Below are 17807 nucleotides of genomic sequence, written 5' to 3' on the forward strand. Positions count from 1 at the left end.
GTCTCATTGGCTGACTCTGTGTTATGTGAAAGCATTGAGGAATTGATTGGCTGTTGGGGCTAGCTCTTCCGGCTGCTATCCTTTTGTGTGCTATAAATAAAGGGAGCTCCATGCACCAGGCAGGACTGAGCATCCAACGTGAGAACAGCGAGTGTCTGTGTTACTTGGTACCGCTGAGCGCGCTCTATCATATTATACAAAAGAGCTGAGGACTGTGCTTTTTAGTGCAGCGGATTTCTATGCGCAGGAGCGTATATTAATATCCAGAACAAGGTAATGCCACTTCATGTTTAGTTAGCCTGATGTTTGAGAAATGTTTAGTATGGACTCAATTCAATATCTCTTAGATCACAGGTCATACTAATCAGGTAAATGGGTGGCCCAAGACTATGCCTGCCACCTTCATGCAGTCAGGAACATGTCGCTGCAGCCCTGACACAACTTTCCTGGGTCTAGCAGATAAGACATGTATGTAAGGGCCCTATGCTTTCCGTCTCGGTTTGTCAGGACTCCAGACGCATGTCCATTCCATTTATGACAACATAGGAGGAGGGGATTGTGGTAGACTGGTGGGGCCAATGCAGGAGAAGAGGTCATTGCCCTGATCAATGCTTGCATGTTTATTTGATAGTCAGGTTTTAAATGACTACTCTACCCCAGGCAATAACCAACCAAGCCTAATATTTTTGACATAGGATATTTCTTTAGGACCTCAGTCCTTCCTTCTGTTAGATGCTTTGTTCCCTGTGAGATACAATGTCCTAAAAATACGACCTGGGTGTGAACGAACTGAAGTTTTTCTTTACTTGGCTTTAAATTATTTGATGCCAAATTTCCCAATCATCACAGCAAAGCAATAAATCGCCAACTTAACATCTCCAGAGAGGTTTCCATAGGTCCAAAACCTCCTTCAACTTCAAGCTGCATGCATAGGGTGAGTTGACAGAGCCCCGCCCAAGCCACGTCCACACATACTGCTCAAAGTTAAAGGAGAACTAATGAGGCGAGTGATTTTCACTCCTCCTCATAGTTCGAGCCGACCTGTGACAATGAGACTGTCACAGGTCGGCTCAGTAGATCGGGAAGTGAGTGAACACATACCGGCGCTCGCTCACTTCTCGATCTATCCCTGCAGAGAGCCGTGGCTGTCACTCACAGCTCCCTGCAGAGATTCCCCTCCTCCCCGCTCCGATCCGCCAGCGCTGACTGGTGGAATGGACGGGGGAGGGGGCGGGTACAGCTGGCTCTGCCTCTAGATAGGCAGAGCCAGCTGTCAATCACCCAGCTGCGTGGATCCAGACAGTAATGTTGGGATCCGTCCCGGCTGCGGCGTCTCAGTATACCGCGTATAGCTGTAGCTCCCTATATACTGAACTTTGGGTCACGGGAGGACGCTAGCTTGTGTCCTCCCGTTACCCTTAGGAGAACTATGGGGAAAAGCCCTAACCCCATAGTTCTCCTTTAAATTTAAAAGTAAATGAATACCAACAATCTGGGTTCAGAGAAATGTGATTTGGTCTCTGATGATTATCTGGTTCCACCATCTCTGTGTAGAGGAACATTAAACACACCCATTGTTCTCTCTCTTCACTCAGGATTATTCCATAAGAAGGTTCAGAGAGCAATGATGATATGCAAAGTGCAGTAAACCCATCAACCAATCACATTTCACCCATAACAGCTTTAAGCCCCTCATAATCTGAAATCATTGTCTGGATTTTATGGATTCTCACACCTAGTACGTTGAGTTTCACTTCATAAAAAAGGCTTAAAGGATTTTCAATTCACATTTCTCTCTTCTGCTGTCAGCGATGGCGTCTGCTGATCTTAATGAGCAGGAATGTTCCGTGTGTCTCGACATTTTTTCGGATCCTGTAACCCTGAAATGTGGACACAACTTCTGCCGGGATTGTATTAGTCGTGTTCTGGATACACAGGAGGGGTCTGGAGGATATTCTTGTCCTAACTGCAGAGCAAACTTTAAGAAACGTCCTGCCCTTCAGAGGAACACAAATCTGACCAGCATAGCGAAGCTTCTGCAATGTAATCCACCAGCTCAGAACTCCGGAATCTTCTGTACTCAGTGTTATCACGCTCCTGTACCTGCTGTGAAATCCTGTCTGCATTGTGAAGCTTCTCTGTGTGACAACCACCTGAGAGTCCACAGCAAGTCCCCAGAACACGTCTTATGTGACCCCACCACTTCCCCGGAGAACAGGAAATGCTCCGTCCATAAGAAGATCCTGGAGTATTACTGCACTGAGGACTCTGCCTGTATCTGTGTGTCCTGCAGGCTGGATGGAGAACATCGAGGACATCAGGTGGAGACTCTGGATGAGGCCTCTGAGAAGAAGAAGAAGAAACTGAGGAATGTTCTACAGAAACTGATGACAGAGAGAGAGGAGACTGAGAGAAGAGTCCAGAGTCTGGAGGAACACAGGAGGAAAGTACAAGGAGAAGCAGCCGGTGAAACAGAGAGAGTCACTGCCCTGCTCAGAGACCTCAGGAGACGTCCGGAGGACCTGGAGAAGAGAGTCCTGAGTGAGATCACCGGGCAGGCAGAGCGGATCTCCCTCTACGTGACGGATATGATCCGGGAGCTGGAAATAAAGAAGGACGAGCTGTCCAGGAAGATGCATCACATTGAGGAGCTGTGTAACATGACAGATCCACTGATTGTCTTACAGGAATCAGACACAGGTGACTTGTGTGATACTGAGGATGGAGATGATGAGGACAGAGAGAGACATGATAGACTCCTCCATGATGGAGGGGATCTGAATGTGGCTGGGATCACACACACATTACACACAGGTATATCTGATATCATGTCTGGGGTAAATGTACAGGAAGGTCCAGGCACACATGTCTATCCACATTCTAGTACAAAGGGCAAAGGTCACACCACTGCTGAACCATCCAGGCCACGTCCCCGACCCACCATACAACACTTAATCCGCCAGTCTGCAAGACTACATTTTAGGGGTGTACAGCAAACATCGGGGGTGTCGGGGGTTACAGACATATTACTGGATGTGAGCACAGCTGATAATAATCTACAGATATCACATGACAGGAAAACTGCAACATGGTCAGATAAGAGTCAGAATCGTCCAGAAACTCCAGAGAGATTTCAGGGCCTCAGGTGTTGAGCAGTCAGAGTTTCTCCTCAGGGCGACATTACTGGGAAGTGGATGTCGGGGGGTCAGTGTGGTGGAGAGTCGGGATGTGTTACCCCAGTATAGAGAGGAGAGGAGGTCAGTCAGGGATTGGATACAATAAGAAGTCCTGGGTTATGGAGAGGTGGGGGAGGGGTAATCAGTACTCAGTGTTACATGACAGGAAGGAGATCCGATTATCCGGCAAAGTCTCCAGTAACAGAGTCAGGATAGATCTGGATTATGAGGCCGGGCGGATCTCCTTTTATGATCTGTGTGACCCGATCCGACTCCTACACACCTTCACCACCACCTTCACTGAGCCCCTCCATGCCGGGTTATGGGTAGGGGGAGGTTCCTGTATAAAGATATCTGGGGGGAATCAGAGGTGAGAAATCTGCCCGGAGACTGGTGACATCACAGGGCGGAGAATCTGATTGGTGGAATACTCAGCCAATAGGAGAGGAACAAATGGTTGTTCTCCGGATCCTTGGAATGTCTTGTTGTAGAACACAGTGACAGTTGGTCTCCTTGTTCTACAATGGGTATTTGGGAGTCTGGAGGTGGGACAAGCTGATGAGGTGTTCTGAGATGAGAGAAATTAATGTCTCTTGTAATGAATGATGTGCTGCTTGCACATATTCTTCACTCAATGATGTCATAGGTCACATGTTAATGTTTGGGGGCGGTCCTCCATGACAACTGTCCAGGATTGGAGGTCAGATGAAGAGGACAGATCCTTGGTCCACCCGCCATGTCTAAGGATCTCCGTGTCTTCATCTCTCTACTTTCTAATCTTTACTTTTACTTTGTAACTCTTCTCTTCTAAATAAACTTTCTGAACCTTCACCGTGATCTCAGCTTGTTGGTTTCCTCATCACAACCCACAATATCTTTGTTATGAGTTGTCATAGCGATGGAACACACGGGGCAGATTTTGGGGGACAATCAGGACTTTCTATGGTCAGTATTGTCTTCCAGAAATCATTTTCTTCTCTCTATATAAGACAAGAACACAGAACAGAATGGAAACAATATCTCCTTCTGCTTCGTATGACCAGTGATCGTTATTATTACGATGGATTAAAGACTCAACCATTCCATAGTCTGTGAGCCCCCTTCCCCCCATAGATCACCCGGAGCCCAGCTACAAAGAGGTAAAATATATATGCAAAAATAGACAACAAGCCACAGAGTCATGTAACAAGCCCACCCAGCTGAAGGAAGATGAATGGAGCGGAATGCGTGCTGACGATATTCTCCGCCCGCCTGCTGAACACGTTGCATACTTACCCATTATGTAGACTTACCTCCAGCACTGACCCACCTACGCTGCCAGCAGCTGCTCTGCCCAAAGCTACCACAATATCCTCTGTCCAGTCTTCCGGGTCCCCCTTCATTCTGTTTGATCCTTGGGCTGCCTGTGATGATGTAACTCGTCCTCGGCACCCGGCTCCGTTCCCGGCATTCTGATGATGCTAGGAAGGACGCAGGGTGGTACACGGCATGGTGCATGTACAGTACAGGGTGCGCACAAGATAAGAAATCGCTGGAGGTTAGAAGCCGCGGTTTATTGGCAGGAGAGGCTTGGCGTGTCTGTTCTGCCAAAAAAAACACCAAAAAATATACATTCTAGCAGTTTTTGTTTTATTTTTTAGGTTTAGTTCTGCTTTAAGGGGTAAAACAGAAACAGGCCGGGAGGTACCGAGATGAATGAGGCTCACGGTAAGCAGAGCAAACAGGGGACCAACAGATGGTGTGGAGACAATGAAAGGGGAAAAGAATGGATAAAAAGTGAGGGGAAGAGAACTCTATTCTGCCCATAATCTGATACCCCAGAGATCTGTATTTCACAAATTCCAAAGAAATCAGGACAGGAAGTGGGTAGAAATTTCTACAAAGTGAGCCATCGCCAACATTGGCAGAGGAGCATCATGTGCGGCACTTTATATCCTTAACTCTCCTCCACAGAAGGATCGTCATCCACAACCTGGAACATCGTCCTCCAATCATCTCATCATCCCCTCCGGCCGTGCAGAGAAGACATTATCATTGGTGGCCATGATCATAATCAGAAACATCTTTTCCTTCCATTGTGCCGTCTATGGCCGGCCTCGATCTCCACCGAACTCCATAACCCTACACATGGTTGGGACAAGGTCATCCAGTGTGCAGGATGACTATTCCAAACTGTACCCTCCTCTCCAGGGTTATGACTCATGAAGGCTGTATGGTGTACACAATTGGGCAAAGTGGACCTTGCACTAGTCAGTCAGTGATGCCCCCATTCCTCATTCACAACTCCGCCTTCTACCCCTATAATACATTATATTCTGTGTGTGGGGCATTGCCATCCATCAGAACCTGAGCAGCTTCACACTATGAAATAGTAATAGGCAGGGCCACCATCAGGGGGGGCGGTCAATACTCATGTGAGGGGCCCGGGCAGCCTGGGGGGTCCAGGACCCTTACATGGGTATTAGCCGTACAGGTGCCTCATGAGGAGGTGGAGGTGGCCGGGCCCCCGCAGTGCCGGGCTGCATCAGAGGACACCGGGCCCCAGCAGTGGCGGAGGAGGCTGAGGAGAGAGGAAGTGGGAGGTGAAAGCACAGCAGCCTGCAGGCACACTCTGGGGCAGCGCTGGGGCCTCGGCTGGGAGGAACGAGCAGCAGACACTGGATTTCAGAGCCCACCACCTCTCCCTGCTGCATGTGTTCCCACCGCGAGGAGAGTCAATGGAGGTGTGTGCCTTGAGTCACATTGTTTGTAACCCTCTGTAACTGATGGAATTGTTCTGCACTCATGTAAAAATTATTGCTGGGAGTTGTAGTCCTCTATAGCTGGTGCCATTCTGCATTGCAGCAGTACAGACTGGCAACAGCTATAGAGGACTACAACTCCCAAAAATACATTATACAGAAATGCAGCATGGTAACGGCTATAGAGGACTACAACTTCCAGCAGAACTTTATACGGCAATGAAGAATTGCAAACGCTGTATAAAATATCAATGAGAGTTGTAGTCCTCTATAGCTAAAGCCATTCTGCATTGCTGTATACAATATTGCTGGGAGTTGTAGTCCTCTGTAGCCAAAGCCATTCTGCATTGCCGTTTAAAATTTTGCTGGGAGTTGTAGTCCCCTATAGGCAATGTCATTCTGCATTGCTGTATAAAGTATGTATTTCTGAGAGTTGTAGTCCTCTATTGCCAAAGCCATTCTGCATTGCCTTATAAAGTATTGCTGGGAGTTGTAGTCCTCTATAGCCAAAGCCATTCTGCATTGCCTTATAAAGTATTGCTGAGAGTTGTAGTGCTCTATAGCAGAAGCCAATTCTGCATTGCCGTATAAAGTACTGCTGGGAGTTGTAGTCCTCTCTAGACAAAGCCATTCTGCCTTGCCTTATAAAATATTGCTGGGAGTTGTAGTCCTCTATTTCAGAAGCAATTCTGCATTGCCTTATAACGTATTGCTGGGTGTTGTAGTCCTCTATTGCCAAAGCCATTCTGCATTGCCGTATAAAGTATTGCTGAGAGTTGTAGTCCTCTATAGCCGAAGCCATTCTGCATAGCTGGATAAAGTATTGCTGGGAGTTGTAGTCCTCTATTGCCAAAGCCATTCTGCATTGCCTTATAAAGTATTGCTGAGAGTTGTAGTCCTCTATAGCCGATGCCATTCTGCATTGCCGTATAACGTATTGCAGGGAGTTGTAGTCCTCTATAGACAAAGCCATTCTGCATTGCTTTATAAAATATTGCTGGGAGTTGTAGTCCTCTATTGCCAAAGCCATTCTGCATTGCCATTTAAAGTATTGCTGGGAGTTGTAGTCCTCTATAGCCGAAGCCATTCTGCATTGCCTTATAAAGTATTGCTGAGAGTTGTAGTCCTCTATGGCCAAAAATCAGGTGGCCAGTGAGGGCTTTCAGGTGGTCAGTTGGCCAGTATGGGCATTGTAAGAGCCGAGCGGGGGGGATCTTGCACCACGACTCTTTGTTCTTTAGGTCCGCCACTGGCCGGCGGTGCTCCTCCAGACATGCAAACTACATAATAAGTGGCATCCCCAGTGTCCCTCGAGATACGCAAACTACATAAAAAGTGGCATCCCCAGTGTCCCTCGAGACACGCAAACTACATAAAAAGTGGTATCTCCAGTGTGCACACAGACACGCAAACTACATAAAAAGTGTCATCCCCAGTGTCCTTTCAAACATGCTAACTCTACATGAAAAGTGACATCCCCGGTGTCCCTCTACACGAGCAAACTCTACATGAAGAGTGGCATCCATAGTGTCCCTCCAAACGCACAAAGTCTACATGAAAAGTGGCATCCCCAGTGACCCTCCAGACGCACAAAGTCTACATGAAAAGTGGCATCCCCAGTGACCCTCCAGACGCACAAAGTCTACATGAAAAGTGGCATCCCCAGTGACCCTCCAGACGCACAAAGTCTACATGAAAAGTGGCATCCCCAGTGTTCCTCCAGGCAGGCAAACTCTACATACAAAGTGGCATCCCAGTGTCGCTCGAGACACGCAAAATACATAAAAAGTGGCATCCCCAGTGTCCATCCAGACACGCAAACTACATAAAAAGTGGCATTCCAGTGTCCTTTCAAACATGCTAACTCTACATGAAAAGTGACATCCCCGGTGTCCCTCTAGACACGCAAACTCTACTTTAAAAGTGGCATCCATAGTGTCCCTCCAGGCAGGCAAACTCTACATGAAAAGTCCAGTGTCTTCAGTGTCCCTCCAGATTTTCATACTCTACCTGAAAAGTGGCATCTCCAGCCCCCCTCCAGACATACACACTGTAATGGCCATTGAACCTGCACCGTAGGGAAATGCCCCATATGATATACATTCTCACATTACCCCTCTATATGAAGGCACTGCATCAGGGCCAGCTCCCCCCTCCCCGTCCCCCCATTGTCCAGGCCCTGCAGCTGGGTCATGCAGCTCTGTATCTGTTTACGCTTCAACTGGGACTGCTAGGACCTGTGGTTCCTCCCTTGATAGACTGTCCCTCCTGTACCATAGTGCTGCCTCTGTGTTTCTGCTGAACCATCCATGCTGCACCATCTTGCCACCCCTAGGATCCTGCCGGACTGTCCCTGCTGTACTCTATTGCCGCTACTGTGATTGCCGCCAGTTGTCCCTGACTGTACCATACAGCTGTCCTGAATCTCCCTTGATCTAACCTCGTCTCCAACGCATTGCTTCTGTGTACCAAATGATCTGAATAAATACCCCACACATTGGGTCCTGTGTGATTCGCCTCGATGTGCTCTCTCTCTCTCTGCGCTCCTAGTTCCTCACAATCTGGTTGGCAGCAGCAGGACAAGAGATGGCAGATAAGAGACTGCATACTGTGGGCAGAAATAGACTACCAGCATACCAGGACTGGACTCTGATCAGCCAGCAAGAAAAGGCCAGAGAATTGGGTCTTGGCTACAGGGGGCTCATCAAACAATATTTGATTGGGGAGCCTGCTGACGGGCACATAGGTCTTCCCTCCAGGGTTGACTGTCTGTCGTGTCCTTAGGCCTTGAAGGTCTAACAGTGTGGGCAATTGCAGGGAGCCCCCCTCTTGGGAGGCCTCCCTGAAGAAGTTACTGGCTGCCATGGAGTGCTTTTAGGCCTAGAGGAAGTAGAACTGCAGGTGCGCCCCCCTCCCCCCCCTCCATAAAGGTGGAAGGGTGATGGACTGAGTTGGAAAGCACCACAGGAACCTTTTCGTTGCTATCCTGCCTTGAATCTTAAGACCGAGTAAACACATGAACCTCAGTTGTCAAGAACCACCCGTAAGTTTAAGTGTCCAGCCAGTAAAGCCGTGTCGGAAAGGGATTCAGAAAGTTTGAAAGACATGCAGGAGATCAGGGACTATGTTTAAGTGAACTTGCAGGCATCCTGTGCTCATTTCACCCTCCTTCATATGATCTTCATGAACATGTGCTATTAAACATCAACGCAAAGTGACTGGTGTCCATCATTCTGATCGTCCCAAGGACGAGAAGTTCCCCCCTAGAGGTATGTGCATGGGACATTTATCAACAAATAAATGGTTCTGGGACATTCATTATGGTTCTTCATCTACTCAGTAGTGACATATTTCCTTGAGTTATGTCTGCCTCCATACCAACAGCTCTACATAGGGAACCCATCAAAGTTCAGTTCACTAGACTACATCAAACCCAGCCGGAAATCCATGAACTCTGAATATAGCACCTGAACCCTATTAAAGTCTATATGAGCCAAAACTTGTTTGGGAATGCCTTAGACCTGTATGTGCAGTAGATCAGGCCTTCTTAAACTTTTTCCGCTCGTGACCCCTTTTTGACCGAGGACATTTTTATGTGACCCCAGCGTCGGACGGTCCTCCCTAAATCCCCCCCCTGCTGCTGTGGAGGGATGGTCGGCCACGGTCTCTGTCATCACCAACTACACCCCCTTACCTTTACCTCCAGCAGCTGTGCTCCGCTTCTGCTGGGTTAAAAAAAGCTCCACCCCTGGAAAAAAATCCTTCCTGCGTGCACGTGCTCAGAAAGGTACCAAGTGCACAAGGGGGCCCGCGACCCTAACAATTACACTGCACATATTAAAGTATAATAAAAAAATTCTTGCTTGGAGCACAGGCCTCCACCGCCGCCTGGCCCCTCACACAAGTACTGGCTGTACCCCCCTGATGGCTGCCCTGGCCAGGGATTCGGATTGTGACCAACCCCCCATTCACTTGTGCGACCCCCACATGTGGTCGCGACCCACACTTTAAGAAGCAATGCAGTAGAGCACCCGTAGAATGTACGCCAGAATAACTGACATTACCTGCTTCTGTATAAATCAGAAAATCAGAGTTAGGAGCATTGAAACCTCGCTGACCAACCACAAGGAGGTTTATAGCCAGTGGTGCATACTGGGAGAGGTCATACATATTCAGGAGTCTTCCCTTGACCCTTCTGCCTGGGGGAGGTAAAGCTGTTTATTGTCTGATCCTTCTAGGCCTGCTGCCTGAGGAGGGTGACCATGTGCTTTGACTGAGACCTGGGTGTGAAACTTGGGGATGGAGATGCCATAAGGGAACTTCAGCCTGAGTAAGGAGCCCAAGAAGCTGGGTAGAAGCTTGGTCCTTCACTGAAGTATGGAAACTTCTCTCCAAGGATTTATGAACTGTGACATCCCCCATCTCACAGTCAGGAGGTGAGTTCACAGAATGCTGGGTCGGCTTGAAGGTTCTTTATCTGTGAAGGCTGTACGTGCTTTTTCCACTTTTTTGGAGTCTGTAGGACCAGGGGTGCCCTGTGCCCTCAGCTCCAAAGTTCTTAAATTAATTCCCCGCAGACAAAGGATCAGCAGCGTAAAAGCCAGTTAATTGGTCGCCACTAGAGGGTCACAAAGAAACTAGGGGGGGGGGGGGGGGGATGGACCATGGTCCTCCGGGAGGACCATTTGCTCTAAAAGTGGCACACAGATCCTGATCACGTGCTAATGATATAAAGGATGATTCCTGGTACAACGTTGTCAGGAATATGGAAATTATTGTCTGGAATCCTCCCATGTATTATCTGTGTCCTCTGTATAAGGATTCCTATGAATACGAGTCTCAGCCTCACCCTGTGTAGGAGTGTACAGAACCGGTCACACTGGTTAAGGAGTGTCAGAGATTTTCACTTCCCTCTCCTGCCGTCAGCGATGGCGTCTGGTAATCTGTGAGCTGAGCTGGAATGTTCCGTCTGTCTGAATATGTATACAAATCCGGTAACCCTGAGATGTGGACACAACTTCTGCCGGGACTGTATTGGTCGTGTGCTGGATACACAGGAGGGATCTGGAGCTTATTCCTGTCCTGAATGCAGAGATGAGTTCCGGGAGCGGCCTGCACTGCAGAGGAACATAACACTACGTAACATTGTGGAGAATTTCCGGTCTGCTCAGCCAGATCAGGAGGAGTCCGAGGTCCTCTGTACTTACTGTATTCACACTCCTGTACCTGCTGTGAAATCCTGTCTGCATTGTGAAGCTTCCCTGTGTGACAACCACCTGAGACTCCACAGCAAGTCCCCAGAACACGTCTTATGTGACCTCACCACTTCCCTGGAGAACAGGAAATGCTCCGTCCATAAGAAGATCCTGGAGTATTACTGCACTGAGGACTCTGCCTGTATCTGTGTGTCCTGTTGTCTGATTGGAGGACATAAAGGATGGAGTCACTGGATGAGGCCTCTGAGAAGAAGAAGAAGACACTGAGGAATGTTCTGCAGAAACTGATGACAGAGAGAGAGGAGACGGAGAAAAGAGTCCAGAGTCTGGAGGAACACAGGAGGAAAGTACAAGGAGAAGCAGCCGGTGAAACAGAGAGAGTCACTGCCCTGCTCAGAGACCTCAGGAGACGTCTGGAAGACCTGGAGAAGAAAGTCCTGAGTGACATCTCCGGCCAGGCAGAGCGGACCTCCCTCTACGTGACGGATATGATCCGGGAGCTGGAAATAAAGAAGGACGAGCTGTCCAGGAAGATGCGTCACATTGAGGAGCTGTGTAACATGACGGATCCACTGACTGTCTTACAGGAATCAGACACAGGTGACTTGTGTGATACTGAGGATGGAGATGATGAGGACAGAGAGAGACATGATAGACTCCTCCATGATGGAGGGGATCTGGATGTGGCTGGGATCTCGCACACATTACACACAGGTATATCTGATATCATGCCTGGGGTAAATGTACAGGAAGGTCCAGGCACACATGTCTATCCACATTCTAGTACAAAGGTCAAAGGTCACATTACTGCTGAACCATCCAGGCCACTACCTCAACCCACCACACCATACAACACTCACACCTCCAGGCTGGAGGACATAATATTGGGTCTGTACAGCAAACATCGGGGGTGTCGGGGGTTACAGACATATTACTGGATGTGAACACAGCTGGTAATTATCTACAGATATCACATGACAGGAAAACTGCATCCAGGTCAGGTGACAGTCAGAATCGTCCAGAAACTCCAGAGAGATTTCAGGTTCCTCAGATGTTGAGCAGTCAGAGTTTCTCCTCAGGGCGACATTACTGGGAAGTGGATGTCGGGGGTTCAGAGTTATGGAGAGTCGGGATGTGTTACCTCAGTATAGAGAGGAGAGGAGGTCAGTCATGGATTGGATGGAATAAGAAGTCCTGGGGTATGGAGAGGTTGAGGGGTAATCAGTACTCAGTGATACATGACAGGAAGAGGATCCAATTACCCGGCAATGTCCCCAGTAACAGAGTCAGGATAGATCTGGATTATGAGGCCGGGCGGATCTCCTTTTATGATCTGTGTGACCCGATCCGACACCTCCACACCTTCACCACCACCACCTTCACTGAGCCGATCCATGCAGGGGTATGTGTAGGCATCGGTTGTATAAAGATATCTGGGGGGAATCATAGGTGAGAAATCTGCCCGGAGACTGGTGACATCACAGGGTGGAGAATCTGATTGGTGGAATACTCAGCCAATAGGAGGAAGCAGTGGACAGGAAATTACATTACTGATTTATAAGGCTCTGCAGGCTCCGGTGCTGTCATCTTCATCCTCAACTTCACTTCACTACCTCGTGTGTCACTGACCAGGAACAAGCATGGGTTGGACTTGATGGACTTATGTCTTTATTCAACCCCAAATACTATGTAACTATGTAAAAGATGAGAAAGATAGATGAAGACACGGAGATCTTTACTTTTACTTTGTAACTCTTCTCTTCTAAATAAACTTTCTGAACCTTCACCGTGATCTCAGCTTGTTGGTTTCCTCATCACATCCCACAATATCTTTGTCATGAGTTGTCATAGTGATGGGACACACGGGGCAGATTTTGAGGGACAATCAGGACTTTCTATGGTCAGTATTGTCCTCCAGAAATCATTTTCTTCTACGGAACAGAATGGAAAGAGTATACTTCTGCTTCATATGACCAGTGATGGTTATAAAACAGTTCACACGGCATTCCCGCTGAGGAGGAAATTCCTCTCCCACCCCGCTGAGGGAAGATGAATGTACGCGGCTCATCAGAAGCCCCAGAGTTCTCCCCAGTCTGCAGACGTAAAAGGTATCAGCTATGAGACACAACACGCACTTCACAAATGAACTAATCTCAGCTGCCACCACCCTCAAATTACAGGCCTGTAGGGAACCTTTTCCCCGCACACTCCTAGTCCGTACACTCTGCACTCCAGCAGACCGGCACACAGACCACACACACTACTCTCACTAGCAGGTACAGGTTAGATAAACCAGACACTAATACCTCTAGAGCCGGTCCACTCACTCACAGTCTCCTTCATTACCGCTGGAGGGAGACTCACCCAACTCAAGCTGGCCGGACACACACACAGGCAGATGGAAATCTCACATACAATCTAGTGAACTCTAATGGTTGTGTGGCAGCCCTAGTGGTTTCCTCCGACCTCTAGGATTCCCCAAGCTTTCCTCTGAGCTACAATCTTGGGACTGACCACTTCCTGCTCCGCCCGCACACATCAGACACACAGATCCCTGTCTGGGAATGACATACAACCGAGCTTCTAGGCACTGATGATAGAACCAACTATCCACACACATCAGACACACAGCCGTCTCTTCTGATTGGTGTTTGTTTACAGCAATCAAATACCAGCTTATGAATTTTATATTTAATATCCCCAGATGGGCAGTGCAGAGAAAAGGGCAGAATTACATCAAGTTATAAAAACAGAAGTTATCACAACGAGACAAACATACAGCAAACAGTATTAAAAAAAGGGATAAAATTACACAGATAAATGACTAATCCGGCTTCCGGGATTGGATGGAAAACATGGCAACACCCCCGCATCAGTGGACCCCATGGAGGGGACATCTTTTGGTTTCAGATCTCTATTGTTCTGCTCTGGAAATCAAAATAAGTTTCAACCCAGTGAGTGCAGCCAATCAGATGGAAGGGGCTGGAGGCTTCATGTTATCTCCACCCACTGAGACCAGCCAATCGGATGGAAGGGGCTGGAGGCTGCATGTTATCTCCATCCACTGAGACCAGCCAATCATATGGAAGGGGCTGGAGGCTGCATGTTATCTCATTCCACTGAGACCAGCCAATCATATGGAAGGGGCTGGAGGCTGCATATTTTTACCACCCCCTGAGACCAGCCAATCAGATGGAAAGGGCTTGAGGCTGCATATTATCACCACCCACTGAGACCAGCCAATCAGATGGAAGGGGCTGGAGGCTGCATATTATCCCCGGGGTCTGAGGTATTCTGATATCAGGTATAGAGGGAACCAATATGATCAGATATTTTATATTTCACTGATCAGTAGAACTGAGGAGACCGATGTCCACCATTAGACCATGAATAGACAGCTCGGGTCCTGGAGATGGAAGGATCTCACACCTTCTAGGCAGGGGCGGATCCAGAGTCTAGTCTGGGGGAGGGGCAATGCCGGGAAAATAAGGTGTTGGTTACAGAACAGAATGTTGCAATATTACATTACGTTGCAGGTGATTGTTTTGCATAACGGCAATTACCAGCAATTGTGTTTTCTTTACACATCCCCCGTGTGAAGGAACCTCTGCCACACAACACGCGGCCCATTACTGTCATTAACATGTGTCTGTCATCCACACCGCACATTACTGTGTGTTTTATTGCTGTGGAGCTTTGTGGTACACATGGTCAAAGCACAGTGTGAAGGATGGAGGGCCCAAAACTGAAGGATGAGAGGCCCAGCAATCTGTAATGGTGGTAATTAATGGGGCCCATTCCCCTGCTTACAGGCCCCCCAAGTACCAGACTACTGAGGCCCAGGCAACCGCTATGGCCTTGGTAGTTCTACCACTGTATAAAAAAACTACAAAACCAAGTAATACATTATACAGCAAAGCATACCTCTATCAGCTATAGGGGACTACAAATCGCAGCAATACATTATGCAGCAATGCAGAATACCACCACCTATAGAGGACTACAAATCCTAGCAATACATTATACAGCAATGCAGAATACCACCGACTATAAAGGACTACAAATCTCAGCAATACATTATACAGCAATGCAGAACGGCACCAGCTACAGAGAACTACATACCTAGTGGTATTACTCATTCTTGCTGTGGTTTTATCACTGGTACAAGTATATATGTGTTGTTGGACCAGAAATTTATACACAAGGATTTCGAATATGGATAGTAGAGTTGGAGGACAGATTGACAGTAAGGTCTTGGAGGCTTTACTGCCAATCAGGTGTCCAGAACAGCCCAGAGTATGCCAAAATTGTGGCAGGGCAGGCCATGATGAGCGGGCTTGCATGATTTTTTTTTGTCTATGGGAGTATGTAAACATTTTTTTTTGTTTACTGTGTTACTGTGTTTTTGTCGGTTGAGGATTAATGCTGGAGTGAAATGTATTAATTTTTATAATAGTTGCAGTCAGTCCATCCTCTGGGTGCTATGTCTTAAAGTTGGTTTGGAACTACCATTTAGGTATTCTGAGTGAATGTTGGAGAATGAATGGATACCCCTTTGCTGGTGTTTGCCCATATCGCAGTCCCCTACGAAGTCATCTGAGAGGAGAAGGCCAAGAAATAGCGACGTGGAGATCCTTTATGGAAAATGGCTGGATGTGTGCCATTCAGGCACAAAGCGGCATATGTTGGAGTGTACAACATTTTCATGTACGAAAGCTGCCAAACAGATATCTTCAAATCTTGATTGCATTGCTCATCAAAGAGACCAACTGTGTGTTGTTCATGCCTGGGGCATGGCAGGGGAGATGAGAAAGGTGACATTTCTTCATCGGGACAAGACATCAAGCGTTGCACCCTGTGGTGTTGATAAGGGTGTAGGCACATTGGGAAGACATGTCAAGATATCCGGATTTTGCATATGAATGTGACTGGCCATTGTCTAAAGATCAAAGGACAAGGTGTTGACCTAGGCCAAGGACTGATCTGCAGTACGATGGTGCCCCCTGCTGGAGGACTACAGTGCATGTGGATAAATATGAAGGACCATGCCGATTGGCCGAGAGACATTTAAGGGACATGCGGAATTCTGGGTAAAGGGGGTGTCGATGTATGTGTATGAATGGGTATAAAAGTCCGTGCGCGGCAATATTGCTCTCTCTTTGAGCCCAGCCAGGATATAGGAACCAGAGGACGGACTTGCTGTGTAAAGTATTCTCTTGATTGTCTTATTGTATCTGTTAGTATATTTTATTATGTTTGGTTAGATGTGTGTATAAATAAATAAGACCATTGCTTCTTTTAACCATTGTATCGTTATCATCATTGGAAGCAGAGAATAGCAAGTTAGCTTATTTCAGGAAGCCAAGGCAATTTAGATATTACACCACCACCTATAGAGGACTACAAATCCCAGAAATACATTAAACAGCAATGCAGAATACCATCAGCTATATAGGACTACAAATCCCAGCAATACATTATACAGCAACGCAGAATGGCACTGGCTATAGAGGATGACAAATCACTTTGTTCTTTGGACCTTCTAACATCACTCCTTCTACAGCACCTAAAGGCAGCTCTCAACCTTCTCACAAAGACTATATAACAATTCCAAAATCCCTCCTCTGTACAAAGCTGATTTCATTTTAAGTGATATTCCTAAAAAAAATGGGGAATTTGGATAGTTTTTTGTCAAAGTTACGGACAAAACCGGGGGGAAGCAATCAATTTTATTACCCCACATCAAATGTGGAAAACGAAGTCCTGCAATTGGGTTGAAGTTGTTGCAGAACTTGAAGTGGTAAGATTATATCTGCACGGAATTCACTGTGTGATGGAACAAATATCTCGCCCCCAAATGATGGCTCCTCTCCACGACACAGGAAGAGATACTCTATGAATGATTTCCGAGCTCACGTCATCGCTGGATGAACGTCCCATGTCTGATATAGAGGAGGATGAGTGTGAGGATCATCACCTGCCCCCTTCTGATCCATACAACTTTGGTAACATATCATCATGGAAGAAAAAACATCTAAAAAATGTCCATCACTTCAGGCAAACGCCGGTATTTGGGCATTCCTCCGAGGTGTAATTAGAGAAGCTGAACAGTTGGCAGTTAGACATACGAGGGAGTTTAACTTTAGCAGTGAACCATAAAAGTTCTCCGAAATCTTCAGAATAACTCAGATTTAGTCGTAAGCCCATCCGGTGACGAGGGAATGTTGTCACTATGGTCAGGGCCAATAACGTGCCGATGTGTATGCAGATTCTGGAGAGTGGTATTCACCCATTCCTAATGAACAAGTGACAGAATCACGGAATGAATTGTGTCACCATTATTTATAGGGCTTATGTTACTTCCTTATTATCTAGGGATGCTTTGGAGTATTTGGATACAAAAGAACCAGACACTCCAACGTTCTACTCCCTACCTAACACTCATAATGATAACAACCTCCCCCTCCAGGCTGCTCCATTGTCTCTGTCAATGGATGGAAAATACAAGTCGTCTAGTCAATGACTTTCTTGGGCCTCTTGTTGAGACACTAGCCTCCCACCAGTGGCGTAACAATAGCCATAGCGAACCAGGCGGCCGCTATGGGGCCCAGGCACAGGGGGGCCCGGCCAGGACACCCCCCTGATGACGTGTGGGCCGCCTGGGTCGCTATGGG

The 17807-nt window shown here is 47.5% G+C and overlaps 1 pseudogene; it reads left to right on the plus strand.

The window, feature by feature from the left end:
- Positions 1–1811: 1811 nt before the first annotated feature.
- LOC108796289 lies at positions 1812–17064 on the plus strand (annotated as a pseudogene).
- The last annotated feature ends 743 nt before the right edge of the window (positions 17065–17807 follow it).

Source organism: Nanorana parkeri, unplaced genomic scaffold, assembly GCF_000935625.1.
Source record: "Nanorana parkeri isolate BGI_ZX_2015 unplaced genomic scaffold, ASM93562v1 scaffold1088, whole genome shotgun sequence".
Lineage (NCBI taxonomy): Eukaryota > Metazoa > Chordata > Amphibia > Anura > Dicroglossidae > Nanorana > Nanorana parkeri.